A 22,051-nucleotide genomic window follows, 5' to 3' on the forward strand; every position below is an offset into this window, starting at 1 on the left:
ACTCATGTCAAGATGAAATCACACCGAAATGTTTAATAAAGTTCATGGTTTCCTTTCCCCAGTACACTCTGTAGATAGTTTCCAGGAATGAGACCAAAATATTCTAATTCTGTCAAGTTGGCACCAAACAAGAGTGAAACATCTGATCAGCTCAGGAGTGATACACATTCAGGTAATACAAGTACCAGTCTGATATTCTGTTACTGTCTTGAAAAATTCAAACCATTTGGGTTTTGCTCAATATAATAATAATAATGTTCTAGTCTAGGACACAGTGCAAGATAACATGACTTACTACAGTCTAATAGCTCTGGCATATTAATACACCATTGGTACTTTACTGAAAGCAGCTTCCTTCTTCCTATTAAGTTTGTCCGCAGGTTTCGTTGGGATGGGTATGTGTGCTGCAGAATGTTTTTCTCTGCATAACTGGTCCAAGGAGGAAAAGGCTTGCAAATCATTACTCTAAATTCCAACATAAGTTGAGCTATAACAATTACACATGAACAAAGAGCTGGATCCAACTTCAGCACACCAAGTAGTGATTGTAGTTCATTACAAGGGCCTGAGAAGTCTGGCCAGTCTCAAGTCTGATGACCAGTTGCTCTTTTTTGATGAAGTTTGTCAAATTTTCAAAGTAACTCCCCTGATTTTTTTACACAGCTCTTCTTCAGCCAGCATATGGTGCCCTTACCATTTTCATTGTTGCTCGCATTTTTGGCTGTGCACGTAATGTTTCTTATAGCACTGAGATATAAAATGACCACAGAATGTTTCAATTGTTTCTTTGGCTGTGTTCAAATGGGAATTCAGGTTTTCAATTTGCAAGCCATATCGCCATAACCTGGTGGAGTTGTAAAGTAGAAACCAAAACTTCAACACCCAAACAGCTAAATTGAGCAGATTAAAACCTTTCTATCAATATTGAAACTTTAAAGATCATTTTAATGTGTGGCTGAAATTGCAGAAACTTCCATGTCTCAATTGCAATGGAAATGCCATTTGCATGGGCAGCACACCAAAAGCAATAAAAGTAATTGCAGGCACCATGTGATGGATGAATCTGCAAAAACACGAAATGAAGCTTTGTCACCAATGCTATTTTTATGCAGCTATCCAGAACAGGGATAGCCTGTGGGCTGTAATCCTGTGGCACTTCAATCATTACAATGCGATAGACTTGAAGGTGCACAATTACTGATCACAAAACTGCAAATTTTATTTGTGGTCTCAATGATTACAATGACAGTCCACACCATAAATGGTTTGAGAATCCCTATGGGGCATAGCTTTACTGTGCTGTTATTAATATGAAGCAGTTATCCAGCCTGCATCACTTACGAAACAGGGAACTGGGATTCTTTCCAGTGAGCTCTGGATGAGCTTGGGGGCTGAGTACCCAAATGAGTTGGGTGCTTAAATTTGCATAGGTTTCTTTTCTCTCATTACATGTGTTTTTTCCCCTTTTGCCTCCTGAGCTCAGACATCATCCACGGTGAAAGCGAGCATTGACTTAGACTCCCAGCACTCCCAGCCTCATGGTGAAGCCCAGTGCCATCTGGGTTGGAAGGACTGTTAATCTGCACTCTTACTTCTCTATTTTGAATTTATTGCTGGACTTTATTTTTCTTTTATCCCTAAAAATTTATATTTAATTTGTACCTTGGTACCTAAATGGCATTACAGGTGATTTGTAAACTTTTCACTGCACTCATGTGACAATAAAACTAATCCTAAAAGCTACATTGTTGGTCTACTTGGGCAATTTGGGCAGCTTTAGTCAGCATTACTGAGCATAAATCCTTGATCTGCTACCAAATTCTCAGGCTCCTGGGTTCAGCTAGGTGGCCTGACTTCCTAGATGGACAACGTCTTCATTCCATTTTCAGTAAACAGAAGCTCCATAACACTGCTCTCAACTCCACATCCACAAAAAGGTAAAGTCAAAGATCAGGTATTGTGGCTCAAGGGGAGTGACCTTATTTTCTTTCTTGTGATATGGATGTGATTAGAAAAGTGGGTTTTTATTGTCTGACTCCAGCTATTGAAAAGCAGGGGTTAAGCATTCTACCTGAACTATTTCACACAACTGAGTAGGGTTCTGCACCTCTTTAAAAATGTAGTTAGTGTTAAGTGTGGAGTAGAACCACATATGGGGCAGATAGGATAAGGACACTCAAATAAAGGCAAAATACTGCAGATGCTGAGACAAACAGAGAACACTGGAAAAACTCAGCAGGTCTGGCAGAAACTGTCGAGAAGGAAAGACATAACGTCTCAAATCCAGTAAGAAGAGTATTAATGAACAGTCATATTGTACTCAAATATTAACTCTCTCTGCACAGACCACCAAACCCACGGACTCTCTGTTACTCTATATAATTAAGAACAGGACAGTGAGTTTCGATCATTATACCAGACAATTTCTTTTACAGTAATCTGACTGCTTCATGGCATTTATTGATTTTTAAAAAAAGTCAAATTGCCATGGTGATAATTGAACACATTTTCTGGTAAATGTCTGAGTACCCAGTTTATTAATGTAGGAGGATGGCTAGCACACAACCAAACCTCTCAGTATAGAAGATTATCAGCTTCAGTTCTATTAGGTTTGGCAACGTGCATGAGGATTTTCTGTTATAAGTCACCTTTGTTGCAATGTCACCCAGAATAAAAGTAAAAGCTAAGGCCAGCTCTAGTCAGCCCAAAGCATGCAGAAGTATCAAGAAAAACAGTAACAAAACCATTAGCAGACCAAAATTTAACAAATTAATGGATCACGACACATTACAAATGTAGCCCAATATGAGCAGATAGACACTCTGGGCGGAACTCCAGAAAGCATATCATGTACAAGCAGAACTGTCAAATTTTAAAAAGTGTAAGTAGTGTTATCCAAGCAGCATCTGCAACCACACAGTGTTACTCAGCCCTCAGTCTGAGGTAAATGGGTACCTGATAAGATCAGGGTCGAGATTAGGGTGGTGCTGGAAAAGCACAGCATGTCAGGCAGCATTCGAAGAACAGGAAAATCGATGTTTCAAGCAAAAGCTCTTCATCAGGAACAGTCTATTCCTGATGAAGGGCTTTTGCCCAAAATGTCAATTTTCCTGCTCCTCAGATGCTGCCTGACCTGCCGTGCTTTTTCCAGCATCACTCTAATCTAGACTCTGGTTTCCAGCATCTGCAGTCCTTGTTTTTACCTGCTTGATAAGATCATCCCACTGCTTACTAAAGAGGGCAAAATAAATAAACAAGACCTCACTACAGATTTGCAATCAGTTTACAATTTCTACAATGAGTCATTTGTCCTCAGACCAATTCTTTCCTAATATTTCTTTTCCAAGGATTTGCCAATCATAACTTAATGCAATGCCAAAAAACAAACTTGCATTTTAGAAAATAACTTTCTGCTTGTGATTAGTGAATTTCAACTTGGCTCCCAGTGTTACTTAAGGGCACTTGTTACATGAGAAATGCCATAAATACTTTCCTATAAAGTGGAAAAAAGTTAAACAATGATTGGTGGGCAATCAGTAAAACATTGTAGACCGACCGTCCCATTCTTGTGCTGTAAAGTTCTGTGTTCTTTTGCTAGCAATCCCTCACCCAGATATTGCACTCCACACAAAGCATCATTCTATGCCAAGACCCCCATAACCAACACTATCTTCAATCTGTGACTAGGTTTATCATCCTGTGGCATTCTCATTAAACCCACCAAAATAATTTTCCAATCAGTGTTAAGTCTTTGTTTAAATACTTTGAAATTTCCTGCCTAATTAAAAATCAAAAGGGAGACATTTAGGAAGAATGATAATGAAGTCATTGGCTGAATCATGACCATCAATTTTTTAATGAATTAATCTACTAGAAACCCAGATATTGTCCAAAGATACATATCCATTTGAATTAGGCTAAATGTAGCTAATCTTATGTCTCAAACTACCCAAAGAGCTGAAATAAAAACAGGAAGTGCTAGAGAAAGTCATCAGGTCTAGCAGCACCTGTACAGACATAAACATAGTTAACCTTTCAAGTCCAATCTGACTCTGGAATTGAAGGGAACAGGAAAATAACCTTTATCTCATACTGTTGTCAAAGGGGAAAGAGGATAAAATGGAGTTTTAAAAAATAGAATCTTGCACAGTCTCAGTGTAGTTTCAGACCTCTTGCCAAAGGAAGGATATGTTTACCACAGAGGGAGTGTAATAAAGATTCGCTAGACTGATCCCTGGCGTAGCTCCTCCTTTGAGGAGCCTGACAAATGGCTTTTGCCTGAAATGTCGATTTTCCTGCTGTGCCTTTCCAGCACCACACAAACCCTGACTATAATCATAACAGTTTAGACAAATGAGAGGTAATCTTATTGAAGCATAAAAATATTCAAACAGGGGCACACTCAGTTTAATGTTATGATAGAGGTCAAACTCCTCTGCTATTTAAAACCAAAACACACAGAAAAGCTCACCTCAATCTTTTAAGAGAGAGTGAAAGAAAGCCTTCTGATTTCTATTGTTTAAAGAAAACAATAACAGTTTATTTTTCTAACTCTAAAAATGAACACAAAACAAAAACTATTAGCAAACCTGTTAAGCTTTTCTCTTAAAGAAAAACTCTGACCACACCGCAATTAAAATGCTGCATCAATAACTCAATTATTAAACATTAACTCAATTTTATCTCTCAAATTCTATACAGTCACTTATCATATAACCCCTAGAGTGTGGAAAAAGGACATTTCGGCCAACAAGTGCACACCAACCCACCAAAGAACAACTCACTCAGACCCATTCCCCTACTCTAATACTCTACATTTACTCCTGACTAATGCACCTAACCTACACATCCCTGAACACTACTGGCAATTTAGCATGGCCAATTCACCTAACGTTTATATCTTTTGATGCTGTCTTCCTTCCAATTTTGCTGTTTCCTTTCCATTTTGCTGTCTTCTCCCTGGGTCATCTACTTTTTTGTGAATGTCTTTGTATATAATTTCATGGTATCTTAAATAGATGATACCTTCTGCGATATTTCTTTTGAGAAAAAGATGTTTATTGCTTCAGAGAGCAGTAGCGCTGACCAATTTTCAAAATGCCCTTCCGTTTACAACCCCCAGCGTAGTACCCTCTCATTGGTCTGATGTTTTCAATACAATAAATCCAAACTCAATTGGTTTATTGTATCCTGGGCAGAATTAAAATTAATTGTTAAATTCAAATCCAATTGCCTGAACATCAAAACACAATCCCAAGCTGATTGTTAGATATTATCCAACTCTCAGCATTCTCTGCACCTGTCAGCTCAACACAGACAAACATGTGCTGTCACAATCTCTCAGCTCAGAAAAGACACTTGTCTCTTAAAGTGACCATACACTCTTTCGACTTCATAACAATAAGAGGCAGGCCCATTTAGGACTGAGATAAGGTAGAACTGAATTTTTGGAATTCTCTACCCAGAAGCCTGGAGGGGGTTCAATCATTGAGTTCTGTTCAAGAGAGAAATTGACACATTTCTGGATATTAAAGATATCACGGCTTGAGGCATAGTAAAGGAAAATACCCTTGAAGTAACATAATCGAGCTGAGTGATGGATTGTGCTTGAGGGGCCAAATGGCCTATTCCTGCTTTTGTTTCTTGTCATAATTTCTTGCTTTTGTACTCGATGGATAGTATCTTCTCAGGCCCTGAGCAACATGGGCTCTGGTGCGATGATTGGTAGAGTCACATGAGGCTCATCTCATTGCATCCTATTTGCTTTACAGAAGTGACATAGCAATATTTATACTAAGCAGCAATTGAGTCTCTTTTTTGTTGCATGCTAAAAGCCTTATCAAGAGCCAAACTCACCATGACTTTTTATCTCACCAAACTTACCATACATGCTAGTGTCAGGATACCTCAGCATGGAAATCTAATCAGTTTCTCGGTGGGTTCAACTCACCACTTAATCCAAGAGAGCCCCATGTTAAACACCAGGCACCAGCATCTTGGGGACACTTCGCAGGCTCCAGCCACACACATCCCAGATCCTCGAATATTAACCTTCGACATGTGCCAGCCTCTCAGAAACCTCATGGCGTGTCTCCAATCTATTCAGAAGATGCTTCTACACTTCACTGTACCTTAGGAGGCTCCATTAACTCCCATTGTAATGTTGCAGGAAAGACGCTGTGTGCTCAGGGACATACACCCAGCCCCTGGACTGGACCAGGCTGTACCTCTGGGCTCTTTACTCATAGTGCTCGCTCACTCTGAGCCTACCAGAATGCTTGCAGCATCCTACCTTACATTGCCTTGCCTTTTTGGGGCATTACCCCTTCAGCCAGGGATACCAGGCTCATAATACTATAGTCTTGCCAACCACAAAGCCAACAAGCTTGCCATGGTTGTCAGAAGACCTCAGTCAAGTCAAGGGGATGGCCTTCACTCAGGGGCTGTGGGTGCAGTAAGTCAGAGGCAGCCTTTGATACAGTCTAGGCCCTTCTCGGGGTGGTTAGAGACCGGATCCTATCCTCATGAGAAGTGCGGAGCTAAACAATGGGCAGCACTCCTCCTGGCTTGACTCATCTTGTCCTGCTTTGGATAGTTTTGCTCCTGGAATGAAAGAGAGAAGTAGCCATTACACTGGCATCAATGGTACTTCTTGTGCAGGTGGGGATGTGTAGTTTGTGAGTAGGCAGTGCAGAGGGCACACAGGGTTAATAGTGACAGAGATTGTGATGGATGAGAGGGAAAGTGTTAGAGGACATAATGAAAGTGGTTGAGCATGAGTCTTGGTGGGAGGTGACTACAGAAGCAACGATAGAGTACGAGGTAGTAAAGAGAAGCTGGTGGCTGGTGGAGAGAAAGACCGACATTGACTTTCTTCCTACAGTGCTGGACATCCTTCTAGATGGTTGAATTTACACTAACCCAGATGGCAACCTTGGACCAGGCTGGTATGTCTGCTGTGGTGGCCTACACTGCTGGTCCTTGGGGAAGAGGAAATTACGTGTCTACAACACCTTGTCAATTTTCCCCTGGTCTTCCATATTTGGGGCAAATGCTAAGAGCCATGCAGGACAGCTCTAGATTGACAGTGCTTGGCCGGGTGCACAAAGGGCTTTTAAAGATGGTACTTGTGCCACGAAATCTGGGTCAGTTGGTGATCTCCAACAAGAGGAGAACTGCTCCAGGAATGGCATATGGTAAGTAGGGGTGAAAATCAGATACCAAATATTCGGACTGAAACTTCAATGGATGTGATGAGTTTGAAAAGATACAGTGAGAAAACTTGCTCAGAGCAGTGGTGAGACTTAGGCCACCAAATTTGATGTGCTTTGCCTGCAGCACATTAACCACATGATTCAGCCGTATGCCTCTCTCTTCAAAGTCAGCGGAGACTGAGAGACAAAAGAATTCAAGGAAAAATTTAAATTTGCACAAAATAAATTAATTTGACGGTATGTAATGTTTGATTTTGGCATCAGGAACTCTTTAAATTTTATCACCTGCTGTTCTCTGGGGAATAAATTTCAGGCCTCAGCTCAGGCCTCACTGATGCTGTTAAAAACCTCCTTCTTCGAAACTTGACTGTTTCCTAGCCCCTGCCCTATTTTGATATCTTTGGGCAGTGAGAGGTCATCCCACAGAGTTCAGGAACAGTGCAAACTGTTGGAAAGTGATGGATTGCAGAAAGATTGAAATTGCTGATGCAAATATTTGTGTGAGATGTTTGGAAAATTAGGTATTTAGAAGAAACTGCCATCTAGTAATTGCCGGAACTGGCTCCAGACAGACTCATTAGTGGATCTTATCATCCTAAAGGAAAGTATGTAGTGACTGAGAATTGAATACTACACAGCAGCTAAAAAAAAAACCATAGTTACCACTGCACCACTGTCTCAACTGTCAATAACACTTAATACAGTGCCGAGTAATTTTGCAGTTTGCCCTGCAGCATCTTGAACTGAAATAATCACACAAAAGGGTTGAGATAGACAGAAAATGGAAATAATTCCAAGGAAAGGGTTGAACATTTCAACAAAACTGTTCACAGGCAAAACAATTTCAACAAATTTGCAAGTTGCGTGTAGGATCGTATGGAGAATCTTTTCACATATTTAGTCCCTCACTGTCATCTGAGATATCATGAAATCCCAGAGAGGATTGTCACTCTATAAGCACTTGTTTTTCCATAGTGTTGAATACAGTGTCAACTACTCAGCAAACTCATGACTCCACATTCACTCTGATTCAGGAAATCATTGTCCCCACGATCAGTCTCATTTAACAAAATTAAAACCCCACACATTGAGTCTGATTCAGCAAGATCACTACTCCTACACTGACTCTGGTATGAGAGACACAAGGATTGCTTCAGGAAACTGGGATTATTATCCTTAAGAATGAGAAGCTCGAGAAAGACATTTGATCAGCAATTTAAAACACGAGGGGCATGGACAAAGGGGATAGAGAAAATCTGTTCCTGGTGTTGATTATTTCTGAGCCATATGGAGCACTGATTGAAAACAATTGACAAAGGGGCCAGACTTCATGAGGAATGACCTTTCTGTTGAGTTAGTGGTTAGGATCAATATTGCACTGTTGGAGTATGTATTCGAGACAGATTCAATTATTGCTGTCAAATGAGAATTAGTTAATTACGTGAAGAGAAATTATTTGCAGGGCCGCAGGGTTGGAGGGTCCCAAGGTGGCAGATGAGGCCTTCTACCTCCAGCTGTTGGGTGGCTTGGATTTGGCGGTGGAGGAGGCCCAGGACTTGCACGTCCTTGGCGGAATGGGGGCAGGGGGGGGGATCTTGAAGTGGTTGGCCACAGGGCTGTGGGATTGTTTGGTGCTTGCTTTCCAAAGATATTCCCTGCAACATTCCACAAATTGGCTTCCCCTCTCTCTGATGTAAAGGAGACCAAATCAAAAGCAACAAACACAGAGATAACATGTTTGGATGTGCAGGAAAATCTCTGTTGGATGTGGTCTCTTCTATATTGGGGAGAAAGGACACTTACTCATGGAACATTTCAGGGAACATCACTGGGACACATGTCCCAAACAACTGCACTGCTCTATGGCCGACCACTTCAACTCCCCCTCCAACTCAAGGACATGCAAATCCTGGGCCTCCTCCACCACCAAAGCCAAGCCACCCAATGGCTGGAAGAAGAAGGCCTCGTCTGCCGCCTTGGGACCCTTCAACCACACAGCATCAACCTCCCCTCCCCCACTATATTGCAGCTCCAACCCTCCAACTTGACACCACTTTCTTGACCTGTCCTACCTGTCTATCTTCCTTCTCAACTATCCACTCCACCCTCCCCTCTGACCTATCACTATCACCCTCCACCTGCATCTACCTATCGCCTTCCCAGCTATCTTCCTCCACCCCTACTCTCCTATTTATCTCACAGTTCCCTTACCCGCCCCACCCCTCCGCCACATTCTTGATGAAAAACTTGTGCCTGAAATGTCGACTCTCTTGTTCTTTGGATGTTGCTTAACCTGCTTTGCTTTTCCACTTTTCGACTCTTACTCTCCAGCATTTGCAGTTCTCACTATCTTCATGAGTAGATTTGATCAGCTATGACCACTATGAATGGTACGGCAATATTAAAGGGACAAAACACTTCCTCCTGTTCTCATTTTCGATGTCTCTCGATTCACTGTTGGGTAGGCTGGGTTGCCAGGACAGTTCTGGTTCTCAATATATTCTGGATGTTAAATATCCCATCCTCTGAGACTCTGCAGGTTAATTCCTATCTCCTGTCTCTGAGTACTGAGAGCTCCTCAGCTGGGCTGGGATGGCACTGTTGCCCTTCAGAATGTAATGGATCGATTGTACCAAGGGGAACACACCTTTGTGGCATTTTGGACTCACACAAGTCTCCTGGGAGTTAATTGTTGGAGCTGGTTGCAATCTGTCAGAAATCCCCTCATCCTCCGGTGATAGCTGGGGATCGAACCCAGGTCAATTGTGCACATAGCAACCATATTTCTTGGAAGCCGTTTGGATATTAATCAATCTCAATCCATCAGTAACTGTTTTAGACTTTATCTGGAGCAGTTTTGACAGAACAACCTGAGAGAGCCCATTGTTGGAAACAACCGGTATTTTTGTATACGTTTTAACTCAGCATTTTGTGCAGATTTCCCACAATAATGGGGCTTCTCTTTGTGTGACCATGATTCTGCAAAATGACAGTCACATTTCCTTAATGCAGTTGAGATTGAATTAGAACATAGAACATAGAACAGTATAGCACAGGAACGGGCCTTTCAGCCTACAATTTTGTGCCAAACTTGACGCAAAATTAAAGTAATCCTTTCTGCCTGTCCATGATCCATATCCTTCTATTTCTTGCATATTCATGTGCTTATCTAAAACATCCCCCTCGTAACTGCCTCCATCATTACCTCTGGCAACGTCTTACAGACATCTGCCACTCTCTGAGTAAAAGCCTTGCCCCTCACATGTCCTTTGAACTTTTTCCCTCTCACCTTAAGTACATGTCCCCTAGTATAGACATTTCAACTCTGGGAAAAAAAATATTTCTGACTGTCATCCTTATCTAAGCATCTCCTAATTTTACAGACTTTAATCAAGTCTCCCCTTTGTCTCCACTGCTCCAGAGAAAACAACCCAAGTTTTTCTAGCTTTTCCTTATAGCTCTTACCCTATAATCCAGGTAACATCCTGGTAAACCTCTTCTGCACCCTCTCCAAATCCTTTATGTCCTTCCTGTAGTGTGGCAACCAGAATTAAATGCAATTTTGCATTGCAAAAGTACTTCATTGGCTGTGAAACACTTTGAGATGTGTTGAGCTGAAGTGTACCAATCGAGGTTCTCTCTTGCTCCTCAAACACAAAGCATTTCAGTATCATCTCTGTACCATATTGTGAGAAACAAAGCACACTTTCTTCAATAATTTCAGTCCGAGTCAAGATCTGAAGCGATCAGTATGTTTATTATAAGCTTGCAAGCGTGGTGCCTGGAATTGACACACAGAGTTTAGCAAGTACATACCTTATATAGGATTCACTACTCCAAACCCGGTGCCCATTACTATTGTTTATCTCTTGCCTTATCCGGCCTTGTGCATAACAAAGCACAAGCTTTACTCGGCCATTTCACCACATCCTGCTGTGGCCCATTGTTGGGTATATCCTTCTTAATGATTATCTACTTCCTCCACCTGTGCCATTTCCTCCCTTTCCCCAACCATATTGATCTTTATGACCTTTTAATTGGGGTTTGTTTTTGTGTTTTTGCAAAAGTGGGAAACAGACGCTTATAATTACTGTTTGTACAAGCATATCTGGCTTAACCTACATCCTCACAGCACCTTATCTATTTGTCTACCATTGTTAGCAGGCACGTTTCATTCTTGCATTCACATTTTAGCTAATACAAAATCAATTATATATTTCCTCCACATAGTTTTCATTCTTGTTGACTCAGCTCTTGGTTGAAACAATTATACACTGGTGTGGGTGCATTTACCTTGCATAAGTAATTATAATTGCAGAAGTAACACTACTTTACATATATCCCACAATATGACATAACAGCTGGTAGGAAATGGAGTTGTGGCCAAGGTGAGATCAGCCATGATCTCAATAAATGAAAGATCAGGCATGAGCTGCTGAATTGCCCACTTCCCCAACTCTTATGTGCATTTATCATGATCTCTCTCATGTATGTTCTTCTTCACTGATCATAGAATCCTTTCAGTTGGAGACAGGCTATTCAGCCCAACAAATCCACACTGACTCTCCAAAGTGCTTCCCACCCAGATTCACTCCCTACTCTATCCCTGCATTTCCCATGGTCAATCCACCTAACCTGAACATCTTTGGACTGAGGTAGGAAACTACAGCACCCGAAGGAAACCCACACAGATGCGGGAAGGACATGCAAACTGCACACAGACTGTCACCCAAGACTGGAATTGAACTTAGGTCCCTAGAACCATAAGGCAGTGCTAACCACTGAGCCACTGAAATAGCTCTTCTCCCCGTTGAACATGGATAACAAAAAAAGGGAAAAGATTCCCCAGCCATCACCATTCCTTGCTCTTGGTGTATTTCTCAGACTGCATCCCTTCTTTGAAGGTGTGGCCACATTATCCCTTTTGGTTCCAGTAATCACCTCCCAAGCTACTGGTTGGGATACTGTGTTTTCCGGCCTAGTCTTTGTCATTTCATAGACTCATATGAACTCTACAATGCAGAAAGAAGTCATTCGGCCCATCGAGTCTGGACTGACCCTCCAAAGAGCATCCACCTAGACATCATCCCATCCCATCCTCATAACCCTGCATTTCCCATGGCTAATCCGCCTAGCCTGCACATCTTTGGAATGCATTCTGCACAGTTTGCTGAAGGCCTCCTCAAAGAAACAAAAACTCTCAAATTATTTTTAATCAACGAGTTCAGACTTAAACCCACTCCTTCTAACCCATAGGTAGAGATACTAGCACAGCACCAGAAGACCGTCAGTTGCCAATGCTTTTTCATACTTCTTCAAATTGATGCTGAGGGACTTGCAAATTGTCCATATCACTGGGATCAATTGAAGTTTCAACACCAGCTTTTCCTGAGTTTGCTGCTCAGCTCCAGCTTCACTGTAGGATGTCTCATCTTCGGTGTTGATTCCCGATCAATGCCATGTCTCCTATAAGTGTTAAGAAGTCAGCTCATGAAAAATACCAGAGAGCTGCTGGCATTCCACACCTGCTGGCCCCTTTATTGGACAGGGTTACAATATTAGAAAATTAATTTAGATTGAAATTAGTTTAGTGAACTATTAATGTGTTTAACAACCAGAAGGGAATTTGAATGCCAGATTGAGAAAATAGCCAACAATATCTATTTCCTTTCTTACATACTGTCTTTGTCAATGTGAGTTCAGGGAGAGACATAAATATTTATGGCTATGCTTTGTGGGTGGCATTGAGTGATTAAAGTCATTGACCTTACTCCGCTTATTCCTATGGTACAATGAAGGTAGCAGTATGTTTAGCTTCAAGACTGAGCAAAGGGCAGTGGGGATGTGGTGGAATTTTGATCATATCAACAGCCCCTCAGAAACACAGGGACATAAAAATTCCATGTCTGTTGTACTCCTAGTATTTATTGTTTTTTGTGATTGTATCTTGAGCTCTCCCTGGAAAGAAAGAATCTGAAAAATCCAGAAAGCAGTGAGAAGATTCCAGCTTTTGTTTACTGGCTTCACCATGAGCTTAGTGCAGATATTCCCCATTCAAAGAAAGTTCTAATCATACATTTTTATTTTAACATGGTTTATACATTGACAACCCCCAAATAGTTTTGTTTAATCAACATTACTGCAAGTGTTTCTTTCTTTATAATAATGGTATTTAATTTTAACAAAAGTATTTGATTCAAGAAGCATGTTCCCAGCTGTGATTTACATCCAAAAATTAATCAAATTCATATTGAGACTAAAAAGTTATCAAGACATGGAAATGTTGCAATTACACAATAACAAAAAGAGACAAATTCAGCAGCCAAAAAGAAAATGGTGGATGGGACATTGAAGGAAAGATTGCATTAAATTCACAAACTGGGTTACAATAAATGTCAACTTTCTTATATCACAGGTATAAATTTCATCATTTCAGCCAGGGTGACTCAAAGCTGAGGGTGTGGCCCCAAGTGGGTCATGAGCTCCAATTTTGAGGTTGAATCTGAGATGATTGGCTGCTGTAGAGTTGGAACCAAGTTACAACAGCTGTGCCCCAACTCTAATGAACTCCAAGCTCTCACATTTCTCAAGGAGGTTTTGCAATTGTATTCAAGCTTCAAGATAGATTCACAGAGTCATACTGTTGTACAGCACAGAAACTAGCCCTTCTGTCCATGCTGACCAGATATCCAAAATTAATCTCATCCCAATTGCAAGTATTTGGCCTATATCCCTCTAAATCCTTCCTATTGATGTACCCATCCAGATGCATTTTAAATGCTGTTATTGTCTCCGTCTCCATCACTTCCTCTGCCAGCTCATTCCATACACACATAGCACCCTCTATGTGAAAAGAAGTGCTCCTTAGGTCCCTTCTAAATCTTTCCACTCTCACCTTAAACCTATGCCCTCTAATTTTGTACTCTTCTACCCTGGGGAAAGGACCTTGGCTGTTCATTGTATCCATACCCCTAAAGATTTCAAAAACCTTTGTAATGTTACCCCTCAGCTTCCAACACTCCAGGGAGAAAAGCCGCAGCCTATTCAGCCTTTCCCTATAGCTCAAACTCTACAACCCCAAAAACATCCTTGTAAATCTATTCTGCACCCTTTCAAGTTTAACAACATCCTTCCTATAGTAGGGAGACCAGAACGGATTACAGTATTCCAAAAGTGGCCTAACCTATGTCCAGTATAGCTGCAACATGACATCCCAACTCCTATACTCAGTACACTGACCAAAAAAGGCAAGCATAACAAATGTCTTCATCAACACCCTGACTACCTGTGACTCCACCTTCAATGAACCCCAAGATCTCTTGTTCGGCAACAATCCCCAGGGCCCTACCATTAAGTGTATAAGTCCTGCCTTGATTTGCTTTACCAAAATGCAACACCTCACATTTATCTAAATTAAACTCCATGGGCCCATCTGATCAAGGTCCCGTTGTACTCTGAGAAAACTTTGTTCACTGCCCACTATCTCATCAATTTTGGTGTCATCGGCAAACTTACTAACCATTCCTCCTATATTCACATCAAAATCGCTTATAAACATGAAGAAAATGTATTGGGATGAGATCACAATGAGCAAACATTTCAGATTCACTGACTGAGGGCTCAAACCATGTAAGGATAGGATACACTGGTAACAACATAAGACATCAACTCCCTCTTCCTTCCCTCCTGCTTTCATTTGTCCTGAACTCTACCCCACTTCCCACTTTCCCCTCTTGATGCTGACTACTTTGCATTCATTACTTCACTCGCCGCATCTCTCCACAAGAGCTCATGAGAAAAGCAATAAGAATTGAGGAAGGAATAAGGATGTGTAGGGAGGGATAGAGTGGGGTGAATGGCAGAAAGATGTGACATGAGAGATAGGCAGTGACAAGTTGGAGACATTTGGAAAGAGTCAATAAGTCATCAAGAATCAGTGAGTCACTGAGTCACACAGTGATGTACAGAACGGAAACAGACCCTTCGGTCCAATTTTTCCATTTCAATCCTAAATAAATCTAGTCCCATTTGCCAGCATTTGGCCCCTATCCTTCGAAATCCTTCCTATTCATATAACCATCCAGATGTTTTATTACATGTTGTAATTGTACCAGCCTCCATCACTTCCTCTGACAGCTCATTCCATACACACACCACCCTCTGCATGAAAAAGTTGTTCTTTAGGTCCCTTTTAAATCTTTCTCCTCTCACCTTAAACCTACACCCTCTAGTTCTGGACTCCCCCATTCAAGGGAATTTCTATAAGGTCACTCCTCAACCTCTGACACTTCAGGGAACACAACGCCAGCCTGTTCAACCTCTCCCTATAGCTCAAACCCTCCAATCCTGGCAACATCCTTGTAACTCTTTTCTGATCCCTTTCAAGTTTCACAACATCCTTCCTATAGGAGGGAAACCAGAATTGCACACAATATTCCAAACGTGGCCTAACCAATGTCCTGTACAGCTGCAACATGACATGTCAACTCAATGTTCTGATCTATAAAGGAAAACATACAAAACACCTTCTTCACTATCCTATCTACCTGACACTCCACTTTCAAGGAACTATAAACCCGCATGCTTCTTGAACTGCTACAGTTAACTTGCTGTGAGTTGACCCACAATGCCATGAGGGAGTGAATGTCAGGATTTTGACCCAGCGACAGTGAAGGAATGGTGATATATTTCCAAGTCAGGATGGTGAGTGGCTCGGATGGGAACTTGAAAGAGGTGGTGACCCCATGCACCTGCAGGCCTTGTCCTTCCAAATGGAAGTGGTTATGGGTTCAGAAGGTGCCGTGTGATGACCTTTGGTGAATTTCTACAGTGCATCTTTGGTGATGCTCCTACTGAGCATTGGTGTTGGAGCTTCACTCATTTAGGCAAGTGGGGCATATTCCATCATACTCCTGACTTGTGCTTTGCTAATAGTGGACTGGTTTTGGTGAGTCAGAGGTGAGTTATACATCATGGTATCCCTAGCCTCTGACATGCTCTTGTAGCTGCTGTGTTTACGTGGTGAGTCCATTTAGTTTCTGGTCAACGATAATCCCCAGGATGTTGTTAGTTGGGGATTCAGTGATGAAAACACCATTGAATATCAAGGGGTCAGACTGTCTCTTCTTGATGATAGTCATAGCCTGGCATTTGTGTGGCACAATTTGGTGGCTAAATCAGACACACTCACATTTTATCATGGTTTTTTACAAGGACATTTGCAACATTCAAAAATATAAAAGAACAGGGAAATCTAAAGAGGAAGTCAACAAAAGCAAGGCACATGCATTTCTGATGTAGTCAATGGGAATTTAACGTAACATTTACAGAACAGATAACATAGTTCCTTTTATATTGTGCTTTCTGGTAAGAAAATGATTTTCAATTAGTACTTCCTAATTTAGTATGCCCTTTTCCAGGACCACATGTGGGATTGCTGGAATACTTTGGCTGAATGGAGAGTTTTGAACTATTCCAATGACATTTATAACTCAGAGGCCACCAAAACCCTTTGAGTAGAGATAAAAGGTGAAAAATAACTCCCAAAGAAAAGAGTGATCAATCAGAGCCTGCAAGGATCAAAGCTATGTCAGGATTTCAGTTGTAACCCTAACTCATCAGTCCATTACTGGTGGAGATTTGCTAACCTGTGCTCTCTCCCAGATGCTATAACCTCCCAATGTTTATTGCCTATCCAATGTGAGAAGTGATTTTTGTTCCTGACCTGTAATTTTCACAATTAAAACCTAGAAACTACCTAGAAACACTCCCTCATGGCATTGTGGGTCAACTCACAGCAAGTTGACTGTAGCTGTTCAAGAAGCATGCAGGTTCATAGTTCCTTGAAAGTGGAGTGTCAGGTAGATAGGATAGTGAAGAAGGTGTTTTGTATGTTTTCCTTTATAGATCAGAACATTGAGTTGACATGTCATGTTGCAGCTGTACAGGACATTGGTTAGGCCACGTTTGGAATATTGTGTGCAATTCTGGTTTCCCTCCTATAGGAAGGATGTTGTGAAACTTGAAAGGGATCAGAAAAGATTTACAAAGTAGCTTTCTGCAGTCACCATGGCAAATGTTTACCTTGCAGTCACCTGCCCACTTGGAGAACTTGTAAACCAAATATGTCCCACTTGGTCTGAAATCTGTACATCAATGTCATATACACACAGTGCTCGAATCATCAGGGGTATACAGAGATTGTGAACATTAGCAGAAAACAGACAGTGAATATAAGGCAATCTGGTCCATTACATCTTTCCCAGAGATAGTTCTGAAGAGGGCGAGATTGTTAACACGGTAGCCAGAGTGTTTCAGGGTCAGTAGAGGGGATAGGGGTCTCAGGTGACACTGCCATGTGAGATATGGACTATAGCAAAGTAGATGTGTACCATAATAATATGCAAATGATGAAGGCATAACTAATATTAGTATTAGAGATTGAAATAAAGCATCAAACTGGAAGAAGTACATAGAGAGGTCTCAGACTACTGTATTTAGTAACCTGCAATGCATAGATGTAATAAAAGAGTAAGGTAAAGTCAGTATTGTTTTATCAGACCAAAGGGCTGCTCTGTTGTTGCAGAGAGAGAAATATCTGGTGGTTGTTTAGCCTAAGGGTCACCAAGCCTCAGTTGAGGGGTGAAATTGAGAAGGAGAACCTCAGCAGGTGTGGGAATTGAATCTAATCTGTTGAAATCACTCTGCATTACAAACCAGCCATTCAGCAAACAGACCCCCACTAACTGTTACAGGAAGGATATCATTAAGCTGGAGGGAGCTCAGAAGAAATTTATCACAATGTTTCAAGGAATGGAGGGTCTGAGTTATAAAGAAAGGCTGCTTAGGCTGGGACTTTTTTTCTCAGGAATACAGGAGGTTGAGGTGTGACCTTATAGAGGTCTATAAAATCATGAAGGATATGGATAAGGTGAATAGCTGGTGTATTTTCCCAAGGCTGGAGGATGTCAAAACAAAGGGTATTTTTTTTAAGTGAGAGGAGAAAGATTTTTAAAAGATGTGGTTTGTGTGTGGAATGAAATTCCAGAGGAAGTGGTGGATGCGGGTATAGTTATGAAGTTTAAATGATATTTGGATAACTACATGAATAAGAAATGTTTGGAGCAGGTGCAGGCAGGTGGGATGAGTTTGGTTAGGATTATGATTGGCATGAAGTGATTGGACCAAAGGTTCTGTTTCTGTGAGGTTATATGACTGTATAATGTTATACATCAGGAGTTGAAGGGCATTACCTAAGGATAAGGAGACACTAGCAATGTTTCCTCTCTTTTTCCTCCTCCTCTGTGGATCTCCAGGGTTTGTATTCAACATAGAATCATCAAGATGTACAGCATGGAAACAGACCCTTCGGATGAACTCATCCATGCCAACCAGATATCCCAACCCAATCTAGTCTCACCTGCCAGCATCCGGCCCATATCCCTCCAAACCCTCCCTATTAATATACCCATCCAAATGCCTCTTAAATGTTGCAATTGTACCAGCCTCCACCACTTTCTCTGGCAGCTCAATCCCATACACTTACCACTCTCTTGCTGCATTCACCATTGCTGGCTGAAGATTGCTGCAAATGATTCAGCTTTATCTTTCGCATTGAGTGATGGGAGTGTTTGTGGAACTTTCTCCTCCAGTGAGTTGGCTGTTCATTCCATACATGCATCACTCTCTGAGTGAAAAAGTCTCTTAGGTCTCTTTTTTATATCTTTCCCTTCTCATCCTAAACCTATGCCCTCTAGTTCTGGACTCCCCGACCCCAGGGAAAAGACTTTGCCTACTTACCCTATTCATGCCCCTCATAATTTTGTAAACCTCTATAAAGTCACCCCTCAGCCTCCGACACTGCAGGGAAAACAGCCCCAGCCTATTCAACCTCTCCCTATAGCTCAAATCCTCCAACCCTGGCAATATCCTTGTAAACTTTTTCTGGACCCTTTCAGGTTTCATAACATCCTTCCAATAAGAAGGAGACCAGAACTGCATGCAATATTCCAACAGTGGCCTAAACAATGTCCTGTACAGCCACAACATGACCTCCCAATTCCTGTACTCAATACTCTGACCAACAAAGGAAAGCACACCAAATGCCTTCTTCACTATCCTATCTAACTGCGACTCCACTTTCAAGGAGCTATGAACATGCACTCCAAGGTCTCTTTGTTCAGCAACACTCCCTAGGACCTTACCATTACGTGTATAAGTCCTGCCAAGATTTGCTTTCCCAAAATGCAACACTCACATTATCTAAATTCAACTCCATCTGCCTCTTCTCAGCCCATTGTCCCATGTGCCAAAGATCTTGTTGTAATCTGAGATAACCTTCTTTGCTGTCCACAATACCTCCAGTTTTAGTGTCATCTGCAAACTTAGTAACTATGTGTCTTATGCTCACATCCAAAGCAGTTGTGTCTGGAAACGGAGGTCATGCATGGGCCATCCCAGCACATCCGTACACTCTAGAGGGAACATTGGCCTCCACCCTCACACAAAGGGTGAGACATCCACGGCTCAGAGCTACTAAGGAGAACTATCCAATTCTGCTGGAAGCAGCATTACTTTAAGCAGAAAATTAAGCATAGTGGCGACTAGGGCCCCTCCAAATTCAGGATCCATGGTTAGATGAGACGGCCCACAAGATGCAGCTAAAGAAGGGGAGACTCTGAAGTCAGGAAAATATCTTGGAAGCATTCAAGTAGAAACTTGGAAAAGGAGGAAACTTAGAACAGAAGGTGACAGTGTGGAAGGACTCCAAACAGCAAAATAAAGAACTTCTGGTAATTTCATTGCCATGCCACGACTAGCAATATTCCAAAGGGTAAAAACACAGACACAAAAACACTTTCAGAGTAAGAAGTAACCCTAGGTCTAATAACTGATGATGTTGTGTCAAACCAAAGGTGAAAGAAAATATGACAGAGTATGATTTTTTGATTGAAACATTCAACTCATACATTAGGCTCCTAGAAGCATTTTCTTATCGAAAGGGTGAGATTCAGTCAGTAATCTCAGCATTTGAGTGAATAAATACAGGCATTTTTAACAGGTTTATATTGTCTATTACAGTAAGACCATGTACCATAGGAGCAGAAATCAGCTATTCAGCCCATCAAGTCTGCTCCACCATTAAACAAAATCATGGCAGATCCAATAATCAACAACTCCACTTTTCTGCTTTTTCCCCATAACCCTCACTTCACTTATTGATTAAAAACCTGACTATCTCAGCCTTGAATACACTTAGTGACCAAGCAATTTAGCAATTCTCTGTGGTAAAGAATTCCACAAATTCACAACCCTCTAAGGGAAGAAATTTCTCTTCATCTCTGTCTTAAACCCTTGACCCTTTATTATGTCCTATGATCCTCAACCTCTCACAAGGGATAAGGTCCTTTCAGGGATACTATCAGCATGAAATTCCAAAGCTATTCAGAGACTTAGACAACTTAAAGCAGGAATATCACAGTGCTCCACAAGAAGGTAGTAAGCATATTCACTTACACATATCCCTGGCAAGCTTCCATTCATAATCTATTTTCCCTCTCTCAATCAATTGTTTTGTCCTTCTTTGCTGATATTTAAACTGTTCCCAATCCTTAGATCTCCTACGTTTTTGGCTAATGTCTGTGTCTCTTACTTGGATCTAATATTATCCCTAATTTCCCTTGTTACCATGGTCATGCCATTGTTTTCCATTGCATTTTTGATCCAAACAGGGATGAACACTTGTTCCAATTCCTCCATACACTCTTCAGTGTTTGTCATTGCCCATCCCTTTTAATAACATTTCTCAACTTATCATAGCCAGCTTTTGCCTCATACCATTGTGGTTTCCTCTACCTTGATTCAGAACCTTAGCCTCAGAATCACTTGCATGCCTCTCATTTTGATGAGGAATTCTATTATATTATGGTCACTCATCCCTAAGGGGTGCTGCACAGCTAATTTGCCAAGTACTCCTTTCTCATTACGCAATAACAAATTGAGGATAGCCTGTTCTCTAATTAAATCTTCAGCGTAAAGAGCTAGAAAACCATCTGGTACACACTTCATGAATTCCTCCTCTACCATATTATTACTAATTTAATTTGCCCAATCTAAAAACAGATTAAAGTAATTGATAATAACAGCTGTACCTTTATTCATTGTGCCTCTAATTTCCTTTTTAACGTCTTCTCTAACATTGCCTCTACAGTCAGGGTTCTAGTCAAATCTTCAGAAGGTTTGTCATGGAGGGTCTAGACAGAGTGGATAGACAGAAACCTGTTCCTGCTCATAAGTGGATTGAGTACACAAAGGGAACGGTTTTAAAGTGTTTTGCAAAAGAAGCCAGTATGTGGGAAGAAAATGCTTTTCATAAAGCAAGGAATGTACTGCCTGGGAGTGGCATCAGATGATTATTTACAAAGAAACATTGTGCAGGGTTATGGGAAAAGTCTGGAAGAATGGCTCAAAGCTAAAATGTTCCGAGACTCAGTCCAGACATGATGGGCCAAATGGTCTTCTTCTGTAATAACAATTCTGTGATTCTGTAAAGCTGACATGATCATGACCCCATTCCTGCTGGGCTGGCTGTCCATTGACTTGCAGATCCCTCCCTAGAGCTAATCTCTAAAGTATGTCTGTGTCTGAACTGGATCCTTTGTCATGTATCACTGTCAGACAAAATTGCAGTTCTTCACCATCTGAAGGTGTTGCAGTGAAGGGAGTGGACAAATGTATGCAAAAATAAAACCTTAAACTGTCTACAGCTTGTAATCAGAGGAGATTGGGGGATGAGGTAAAAAAGGATAAGAACATTCAGACATTTTCATCCGGTCACT

The sequence above is a fragment of the Chiloscyllium punctatum genome, chromosome 24, assembly GCF_047496795.1.
Source record: "Chiloscyllium punctatum isolate Juve2018m chromosome 24, sChiPun1.3, whole genome shotgun sequence".
In the NCBI taxonomy this organism is placed as follows: Eukaryota; Metazoa; Chordata; class Chondrichthyes; order Orectolobiformes; family Hemiscylliidae; genus Chiloscyllium; species Chiloscyllium punctatum.